The sequence below is a fragment of the Oryctolagus cuniculus genome, chromosome 4, assembly GCF_051225735.1.
Source record: "Oryctolagus cuniculus isolate XC-2025 breed Fujian yellow rabbit chromosome 4, ASM5122573v1, whole genome shotgun sequence".
NCBI classification, from domain to species: domain Eukaryota; kingdom Metazoa; phylum Chordata; class Mammalia; order Lagomorpha; family Leporidae; genus Oryctolagus; species Oryctolagus cuniculus.
The window spans coordinates 85,469,368-85,479,319 of record NC_142870.1 but is presented as its reverse complement, the minus strand read 5'-3'; the positions used below and the strand labels follow the sequence as shown (position 1 = coordinate 85,479,319).

The 9,952-nt window shown below is 55.4% G+C and overlaps 1 long non-coding RNA gene across 4 annotated transcripts; it reads right to left on the bottom strand.

Annotated features, from left to right (window-relative positions):
* Positions 1 to 423: 423 nt before the first annotated feature.
* Positions 424 to 9,839, bottom strand: LOC149127033 (uncharacterized). Of its 4 annotated transcripts, XR_016232461.1 has the most exons (7): positions 9,694 to 9,839; positions 9,003 to 9,110; positions 5,983 to 6,120; positions 5,549 to 5,699; positions 4,405 to 4,601; positions 2,746 to 2,816; positions 424 to 2,304 (listed from the first exon to the last, which is right to left on the bottom strand). It is a non-coding gene; the product is annotated as an uncharacterized LOC149127033 (long non-coding RNA). The 4 variants fall into 4 exon arrangements; XR_016232464.1 differs by lacking the exon at positions 4,405 to 4,601 and having other exon boundaries at positions 5,523 to 5,699; XR_016232463.1 differs by lacking the exon at positions 4,405 to 4,601.
* Positions 9,840 to 9,952: the final 113 nt, after the last annotated feature.

The window sequence follows — 9,952 nt, the reverse complement described above, 5'->3', positions numbered from 1 at the left end:
CTTCATCCAGTCTCCCACTTGGGCCACCTTCTGCTACTTTTCCCAGGCCATCAGCAGGGAGCTGGATTGGAAGTGGAGCAGCTGGGACACAAACCAGTGCCCACATGGGATGCCGGCACTGCAGGCGGCGGCTTTACCCACCACACCACAATGATGGCCCTCCACTATCTGATTTCTAACATTGTGCGTTAGTTTTACCTGTATTTGTATTTCATGTAAGTGTAATCACACAGCTTGAGCTATCTCTTAACATATTTTCATTACTCACACGTGTTTCATTGAGTGTATAAATAGTCTGTTGTTTTTTTATTGCTGAGTGGCACGTTATTGTTGGGATACACCGTAGGGTTTTTTAATGCATTCTGCTGTTGGTGGACACTTGGATTGCTTCCAGTTCTTTAACATTCAAATAAGGTTGCTATAAACATTCTTTACTATTTTATTGGGAACATGTTTTTCTTGCATGAGTTTTTGGGAACATATTTTTATTGGGCAAAGACCTGGAAGTGGAATGACTTGGTTATGTATAATTACTTCTAAGAAACTGTCAAAGAGTTCTGCCATTTAACTCGCACCAGCAGTTTCGTGATGTTCCAATTTCTCCATGCTCTTAACCAACGTTCCTGTAGTCAGCCATTTTGAGTCTAGCCATTTCAGTCAGTGTGAAAGGATTTGCATTTTTTGACTACTAATGTTGCTGAACACTCTGCCTCATGCTTATTGGGCATTATCTTTTGTAAAGTGTCTGCTCAAGTCTTTCTCTCTTGTTTTACTGGATCATTGGTCTTTGTATTTTTCATTGTTGGACAGTCTTGTCGATTTTTAACATTCATTTATTTATTTATTTGAAAGAGAGGAAGAGCGAGCAAGGGAGCTAGAGCTCCCCTCTGCTGGGTCACTCTCCAAATCCTGCAATGGTTGAGGGTAGGCTGGGTTGAACCGAGGAGCCGGAATTCAATTAGATCTCCCAAGTGGATGGCAGAGACCCAACTACTTCAGCCATCTCTGCTGCCTCCCAGCGTCTGCACTATCAGGAAGGTCACAGCAGGTCTCAAAAATAGGCACTTCAATGTGGGACCCAAGGGTCTTATCCAACATGGGACCCAAGGACCTTATCCAATGTGGGACCCACAGTCCTAACCAGCACCTTAACTGCCCAGTCAAACCCCAGCTCCAGTCTTGCTGACTTTTACATCTGAGCTATTTCTCCTGTGGTCCCCTCTTTCCCGTTCTACAGCACTTGCACGGGTTCAGACCCTTCCCATGTCTCAACTAAACTCTAACAGGAGAATTTGACTTGTTTCTTTGACACTGGCTCTTGTATATGATGTCCCCTTGTATATGATATCTTTGATACAAGCAGGAAAATCTCTCCCCATCAACCCATGTCACTCCGCTGCTCCCCAAGTGTCTGGGATGATGATAAGGCCCTCGGTGTGTGCCCAGAGTGACTTCCTCCACCGCAGCTCCCTCCATCCCCATCTCCCGATTTGCATAGCAGCAGTGCCTGTCACTGGCTTCTGGGCCTTGGGTCATGCGCTACAAACTGGCCCCAAACCTTGCTCTCGTTAGCTCTTTCTTGAAAAACAAGTCTCAGAAAGAAAGTGTTGAAATCCACCAATGTGGAGAGCCCGTTCTTGGGTTTCAAATTCCCACGGGTATCAAGGACCTGCCGAAAGTCGGCCTCTGCCTCCCGAGGGGGCGGGTACTTCCCAGGAGCTCTGTGGCAGTCTGGTGTGGCCTGCAGGCCTCAGCCCCCCACCCTGGCCCTGCACCTTGACTTTCTCTTCAATAAACTGCCAGGAAGGAGGCAGGTGTCTGGTGTAGCCACAGTGCCTGGGTTCGAGTCCGAGCTCTGTGCCCAGATCCAGCGTCCTGCTGACATGCACCCTGAGAGGCAGCTCAGGCAGCGGGGTCCCTGCTGCCCACGTGGGAGACCCAGCAGGAGTTCCCATCGCTTCTTGGCCTGGCCCAGCCCCAGCTGGTTTTGGGTATCTGGGGAATGAAGCAGCAAATGGGAGCATGCTCTCTCTCTACCTCTAAAATAAATAATACATTTTTAATGAAAAAAAAAAAAAAGAATAAACAGCCTGGAAGATGAGCAATCTTTCAAAGGCCCTCACAAATCTGGGCGGTGAGGGGAGGCTGTCCCTGCAGGGACCTTGGAACTAAGGGCCATTCAAAGAGCCCGCGCTTCCCTGGTGACCTCTGGAACCCAGGCGGCGTGTCCACGGTGAGCTCTGGGGGCTCTGGGAGTGGGAAGCTGTCCCCTGCCATCGACTGACGGCTGGCACCCAAGAAGCACTGCAGTGTGGAGAAGGAAAAGCAGTCTCATTACCAAGAAGACGTCAGGGCCAGAAACGTGCTCGGCTGCACTTACTCTTCTGCCTTGACGCTTGTGCCAAGACCCCGGGGCTTCCGCCTCCGAAAACTTTTCTCCCCCTCTCTGCCTCCCAGCCTCCCCATATTCCTCCCTCCTGCCCTCTCTTCCTTCCTTCCTTCCATCCCCCCCACCCCAGCTTGATGCGTGGCACTGAGGAAAGTTTCTGCATTTTATGCTGTCGTATATCAAAGTTTCTACAGAAGCCTATTTAAAACATAGCACAGTCCGAAGACAAAAGCCCACACAATTTCACGCAAGGCTTCTTGGGCTAAGATGTGGTTCTCTCTGCAGAAATGATCTTCCTCAGTCCCACAGATCTACGGCAGCAAGGGATCCAAGGGGTCCGAGCCAACCGGACTCACTCAGCAAGGAAGAATGCCCCTGGTGACTTTCAGGTTGCCTTGCTCTGGGGTTCCCACACATACCATGGAATCTGGAAGATGAACAGTGAAAAATGACCTATTTTAACAGGTGCACGTTTGTGTGTAAGTGGGGTTTAACCAAGCGTGGAATTATGTTAACACGGAAATAAACTGTGGACACTGAGAAACATCACTCTTTTGACCACACAAGAATCAGACACATGGTCAACACTGGGGAGTTTCTTAGGGCTTGAAGCGGATGTGTTGGTTGGATTTTTCCAGAGGAAGCTACAATATCACCGGGAAATAAACACCCATGCCTATAAAACCTGACTGTTCGTGTTCCAATTCTTTCTTCAAAGCATGTCCCTTTTCTCCAAGGGACAGAAAGGAAAATTCAAAATTCCTAAATCTGTTTAGGAACGAACAGTTCGGTCATACAAGCCAGCACCAGCTAAAGGAAAGCCACATTTCTCCTCCCAGGGCCATGAGAGGAGCAGCAGGCAGTGACCGTGACACACCTGAGCTGGACAAGAAGCTGCGTGCCTCTGAGCCTTGACGCTGCCGTGTAACCGGAGCTCCTGGCTCTGCCTACTTCTCAGGGCCCTCGGACTGAGCTGATGAATCGGATAATAGAAAGGAAGATGCCGTGAGTAAGTGCAGGCTGCTGCCACTGGCTTGGCCACCGTGGTGAGTGACTCAGGTCACACGTGTGGTGGGGTGACATGGCGCAGGAGGAACCCCACTGGTGTCTTCAGAACACGACTTTTCTCCCCAGAGGGGCCAGCTGTTCTTTCCTGTGACCCGACTGCCCTAGGAGAATCCAGAGCATTTGGCTGTGGGAGCACCAGGTCCTCACCGGGTGGATGGAAGCACAACTCCTTCATGGGGAAGACCCAGAAGCTGCCTATACATACATTATACACATATAGCAGCCAGGGCCAGGCCAAAGCCAAGGACCAGGAACTCCATCCAGGTCTCCCATGAAGGGGTCAGGAACCCAAGGACTTGAGCCATCCTCTGCTGCCTCCCAGGTGCCTTCACAGGAAGCCAAACCAGAAGCACAGAGTAGCCGGGACTTGAACCAGCACGTGGATGCAGGATGCGGGGTGCGGGTGCCCCCTCCTGGCAGCTAAGCTTACTGTGCCACAATATCTGCCCCTCAAAAACATCCCAGAAGAGGACTCTCTTAAGCACCCCTGTGGAATGATTCCAGCATGCAGGGTTCGTTGTCTGCTTTTGTAGAGAAACGCTTTAAGGAAACGCCAACTCCTGCCCCTTTCTTTTGGAGACGGCCACTGGCTGCGTGACTTTGCTCAGGTCACTCAACCTTCCTGGGGGCTCAGCCTTGGCCCCTTTACAAGGAGGAGAAACCGAGCCCCACTCTGCCCGCCCCACATGCAGGGCTGTGTGTGTGTGCCTGTGTCTGTGTGCATGGATGCAAGCATGCACCTACACGGATGCTGTAGGATAGGGAAGATGGCTTTCACTTGTCTTTGGCTGTGCTGGTGCTACACACACACACACACACACACACACCACTCAATCTGAGGCTGTGGTGAGATGGAGCAACTCGACACGAAAAGTCGGTTTCTGAGGGTAGGCTTTGCCTAAGCCATGTTTTATCAGAGATCATAATTGCAACCATTGAATACCTACCGGGCACCAGGCAGAAGATAAACTGAGTCATCATTAAACCTGTACAACAATCCCACAGGTAGGTATGACTCCATTTGCAAAGCAGGAAGCTGTGGCTTGGAGACACCCGCTAACTTGCCCAGGGTCACACAGCCAGGAAACGGTGGCCTTGGATTAGCCCTCTGCTGGTCCTAGGGAATCTGACCTCTCCCTGGCTCCTGCAGCAGAAAGAACAGGGGGCCAGCGCCTGAGTCAGGGCTCCCCAGACGTTCACAAAGAAACACAAGCAGGTTTCGGAGCCCTGTGCCTTTTGTTTGGTTTTGACCACGTGTACATTTTGTCTGTGTTCCCCAGATCTCTTCATCTTTCATCTTCTCTAGCTGTGGCACACGGCTCAGCCACTCCCCAGCCTCGCACTCCGCACCACAGACGCTCCCAGCCCCTTCCTGCTCTCTCTTTGCAGGCTGCCTTCGCTGGGCCCACTGCAAGCCCCCGCTGGGAAAAGGGCGCTCCCAGAAGCCAAGTCACTCGGACTGGGTTCCTGCAGCGGGGGGCTCCGGGTGCAGGCTTTGCTCCTCCCCCTCCCCTGCCCCAGGAGGGAGGGGCCTGGTCAGGCAGAGCCGGGGCTGGCTGTGGCCCAGACTGCTGGGGCTGCCTGCGCCGCCGGGGGTGAGGGGCGGGGGTGGTGGTGGTTTCAGGCTGCGGTGAGAGCCGAAACCAGGGCCAGGCACACACACGCGGGAAGGCGGAAGAGGAGGTGTGCGGCTAATCGCGGGTGGGCGTGCTGGGGCTTGTCTTCGCCGGGGAGAGGGAGCCGAAGCCAGCGCCACCCCCAGAAGGAGGGAGCGGGCCCTGGGGCCGCACGAGGGGCGCGCCTGTGGCCTGTAGAGGCCCAGCAGCAGCCCTGGCGGGGGGCTGCTCCCCTCCGCGCGCAGGAGCGCTGGGTGGTGAGACAGGCGGAGTGCGGGAAGCGGGCAGCTGGTAGCACCGATTCCTGTCTAGACTGGAGTTTTGGAATCCGGGCTGCACGGATGAAAGGGGCCATTATGAAGACAGGGCGTCAATCTCCCCACAGTCACCTCGGGTTTCTGACACCTGTCTGCCTCCCTGCGGTCACTGCCTGCACCACTGGGACCCACCTTCAAGTTCTGACAGATGCGCTTACCAGACCATCCCGCGGAAGGAGCCCGACGCGTGTATTTTCAACCGAGGGACCCTCGCAGTGGCCAGGGCAGCCCGTGCGGACCCCCGGCCCAGGTTCGCTTTTTGGCTTGGGGGCCTCAGAGTGCTGGGCTGGGGGTGGTGTTAGTCACCGCCTGTAGAGAAACCCGGCCGGGAAATGCGTGCGTTACTAATTCTGTCTCCACCGCACCCTTGGGCGCATGCCCGGCCCCTTTGTGTGGTGCTTACATGAGGTTGTGGGAAACAGTGAGAGCAAGGCCCCGGACACGCCCCTTGCGGATCCGCCAGCCTGGACTCCAAGGCAGCCGGCAGCCGGGGCACACTCCCAGCCCGGGGCACTGAATCTGCCAGAGCAGACGGCTCTGGGCCTTCAGATCCAGCTGCGAGTGCCACCAAATCCGAGGAGCCGACACCTACCCTGGCCGCGTCCCCGGTCCTGCGGCCTCAGCTGTCTGTGGAGCACCCCGAGCGGGATAATGCCGCACATTCACGCGTGGGAGCACGCGGCTGGCCTGTCGCTTTCTCTCTGGGCGCCTCGGCTCCGCGGTCTCAGTCCTGAGAACACAGGGCTAGCATGGACGCTCCGTGCAGTGGGAAATCGGTGTGCATGTCCGTGTCAGTGTCCCTGTCTGGCTGCTTTGTGTGGCTGCGGGCGGGCACCGGGCAGGCTCCTCACCTGCAGAGCAGGGCTGGGAGATGCCCATTGGTCGTGGAGCCACACCTACACCACAGCAATGCATAATGGCTGGCGTTTGTCGCTTCCTTGCTAGGAGCCCGGCTCTGCTCTAAGTGCTTGGTGCAAACGGATCTATCTTGTGAGTAGCAGGACCTCCACAGAACACAGCCCAAGGCTGTGTAAGACTTGAACCCAGCCATCAGATCTTAGTGCTCTCTGTCCAAGAGGAAGCCAGGAAGGATGAGTTCCCTTTTCCTTTCCTTTCCTTCCCTTTTAGCTTTGCACACTCTTATAGCTTGGTGTCCCAAAGTGACATCTACCAGCAGCATCTTTTCACTTTCACACTGAGTGATGGTCCGGTTAGAAGGAACTGCCTGTGCAAATGTCCTGTGGCAGGAGAGAGTGTGGAGGGAGGACAAAGAGGGGGGAGAATACAAGGACTGCCTCCAGGCATGTTGAGCTACCTAAGGCAGGGGGACTCAGCCCCTCTGGGCTTTGAGGAGCACATAAAGGAGTTCTTTCTGTATGCGAGGAGGAATGAGTAAGCTTAAAAGGATGTTAAGCCGAGGAGTGACATGATCCAAGTTCTCTTGTAAGAATGCAGCTTCCACCTGCCAGAAATCCTTTCAAGAGCCAGCAGTGTTTTCCTGTCCCTGAGTCTCTGTCCAGAATCCAGCTGGGGTGTGTGTCTGGGTTGGGGGTCAGGGAGGGGCCTCCCTGGTGGGTAGGAGGGCCAGGAAGTCTGCTAGATCCTCCCAGTCCAGAGCCCACCTGCCTAAGCGCCATCCCTGGCTGGCCCTTTCGTTCCAAATGCATGGTACGTGCCTGGGCTCCTCTTCTGGGTGGCCCTTCGGTTCCTCTCCCTGACAGCCTAGTGAGGTGCTTCCATCCCTTTCTGTCTTTCCTACATCCAGCCAGCCTGTGCTGACAGACACTTCCTGAACATCTACCAAATCAAGGGTGTGACAAGGTCACACAGCCCAGCTGGCAAGGTGCTCACAGTCTAGTGCCGAGAGCAGGCACGTAACTACGGCCCCCAGATGGGGGACCTCAGGGAGGGGAGTGAGGTTCCTGCCTAGGGTGTGGCTGGCTGAGGAGGAGCACTACCTTGGCAGCCTGGAGGACTCATGGGGTCCGGCCTCAGGGCAGGTCTGGGCTGTCACTTATCCCTGGGAGGAAGATGCAGGTGAGGATGAGCAACAGTGGGAAGCAGCGGGGGTGGGGCGGGGGGGTGCAGTGAGCAGAGCTTTGTGTAGGAGCTTGAGAGAGGAGCCTGACGGGGCTGGAGACAGAGGTTGTTCGGGGCTGGAGACAGAAGGGTTGTTAGGAAACAACCCCTTCACGCTTCGTGTTCCAGGCAGAGCTTTCCTGGACACTGAAGTTTCTGAGCCCCGGGAGGCAGCATCTAGCTGCTCATCACCTATCACAGCACCTGGAGCCGTGGCTGGAACAGGCTGCTCAGGGGGTGCCCAGAGAACCTCGTAGGCTCTGCTGCTTGTCTCTGTGGGGAGGAAGGATTTGGGCCAAGAAGTGGGGGCCGGGCCTCGGCTGCCCTCCTCCCTGCCTTTGTTCAGACAATTCCCTCTGTCCATGGTTCTCCCCACCCATATGTCCAAACCTCACCTCAAGTCCCAGCGCAAAGCTCCCCTGCCCTTACCCCTCCCCAGGAACCCCACTAAAAAGCGTCCCTTCCACTTGGGGACTTGAGAGCTTTCTTAGCAAGGTGCCTTGCCTCGCTTGCACCCTGAACAACCCCAGTGCACACACTATTGGCCTATGCCAGAACCTGTCGTGCCTTTCCGAATGAAAAGAGCCTTAAGGCATCTCTCAGCAGCACCTCTGATGCTCTCCGAGATCCTCACGAGTGTACAGCTCGGGCATGCTGCGTGCAACAGGGCTTTTGAAAAGAAGCCTGACCCCTTGTAAGACGGCGGACCTGTGTGCAGGAGGCGGCTGAGGTCCGGGGTGGGGCCTCACCTGGAGCTGCGTTTATCTGACTGCAGGCCCGTGACTCCATGGCTGAGCGCTGATAAGACAGGGCGTGCTCTGTTCCCCCGACTGCCAGCACCCGCAGACCTGCAGCCGGGGCGCTGAGTCATCAGGGAGGCACCACTTTGCCTTCTGTGGTTTCCTTTCCTGGCCTCTCCCTCACGTGCGTTAAAAGCAGCAGGAGCCCAACAACATAGCTGCCAGGGAGCCTGGCCGAGCGAGCAGGGACGCTGGGAAGGGGCAGCCTCTTTCTCTGCAGGGTTGGGCAGTGCCCACCTGTTCGCCCCGGGGAGCACCATCCCCTCTGTGCAGACTGGGTGCCCGTGAGCCGCACGAGATCAGTGCTCTCTGCTGATTTACAGAAACCTCACCTCCTTCTTTGCTGCCTGAAAGTGGGGCAAGTTAGCAAATGACTATCTGAGGCATTTTTTGGCTATTTCCATGTGCCCAGGGCTGTTCGTGGCCCCTGTGCACACGTGCAGTGCTGCGATGCTCTGGGACAAGCCAGCCGCAGCCCTGGGGGTGCTGTTTCTTCCTCGTTTGCCTATAAACTCCCATCCCTAGCCAGGGTTTTGCTCAAGCTGTTTCCTTTACCTGGAGTTTTCTTTCTCCCCATTTGTTTATTAAGTCCCTTCTCATCCTACATTGCCTAAGGATTCCTACCTGCTTTTTCTTAAGCTCTAGTTCTAAGTAACCAGAAAACCATCGGGGCCCCGTGGGAATCTCTGCCCCTCACCTCCTTGCTGTCATCACAGACGTCTCCGCCCCTCACCTTGCGTAGCTGGCCAGGGCTCTTCCCCGTCCAGAGGACTTGCCAGTGCTGGGAAGAGAGATCAATCCTCCAAGGGTGAAGAAACACAGGTCCTGGTGGAAGTGGAACCTGCAAATAGAAGGCAACACTGAGCCCGTGTCGTTCTGCTCAGCCTCAGTTTCCCCATGTGCAGGGGCTTGTCCAGAGTAGAGTTCCCAATCCTGACTCTGCTTATCCCTGTCTCCCAGGCACTCGCTCAAAATGCTGGCTGCTGCATCTTGCCCTAGGCAGCGGGAGTCAACCCTCAGAGGCTAGCCTAGAATTTATGTTTGTAAACAGCTTCACAGGCCTCTTGCACATGGCCTGCCTGGTGCTTGTCCCAGGAGTAGGCTCGCAACACTGCCTAGGGTGTCCCAAAAATCCTACAACCCTGTGGTTCCTTCAGGGACACCCCCACACACACACTGCATTTCACACTCCCTGGAACAAACTACAACAAGCACACCGCCATGAGTACAAGGCTGGTGTTTGACAGTGAAAACCCGGGGTCATGACTGTGGTTTTACCCGCTCAAGAGGTGCAGTGTTGTGTGGAAATTTCGGGTGGTTGGTCTCCCATAACCACCACCAACCCATCTGTATGAGTCAGCTTGGGCTGAGCTAACAAAATCCCACAGACTGGGTGATTCAAACAACACACATGTATTTCTCACCATTCCGCAGCTAGTCCAAGCTGCTGGAAGGTTTGGCACCTGGGGAGGCTCCCTTCCCGGCTGCGGTCGGCAGCTTTCTCACCACGTCCTCCCATGGTGGGGAGAGAGGCAACCCCGGTGTCCCTTGTTCCTTCTGCAGGAGCTCCGGCCCTGCGGGAGGAGGGCCCACCCTGTGAGTCATTCCACCCTTATCACCTCCTCCCAGGCTCTGCCGCCTCCACCAGTCGCACTGGGGGTGAGGGCTTCCACACAAGAACTT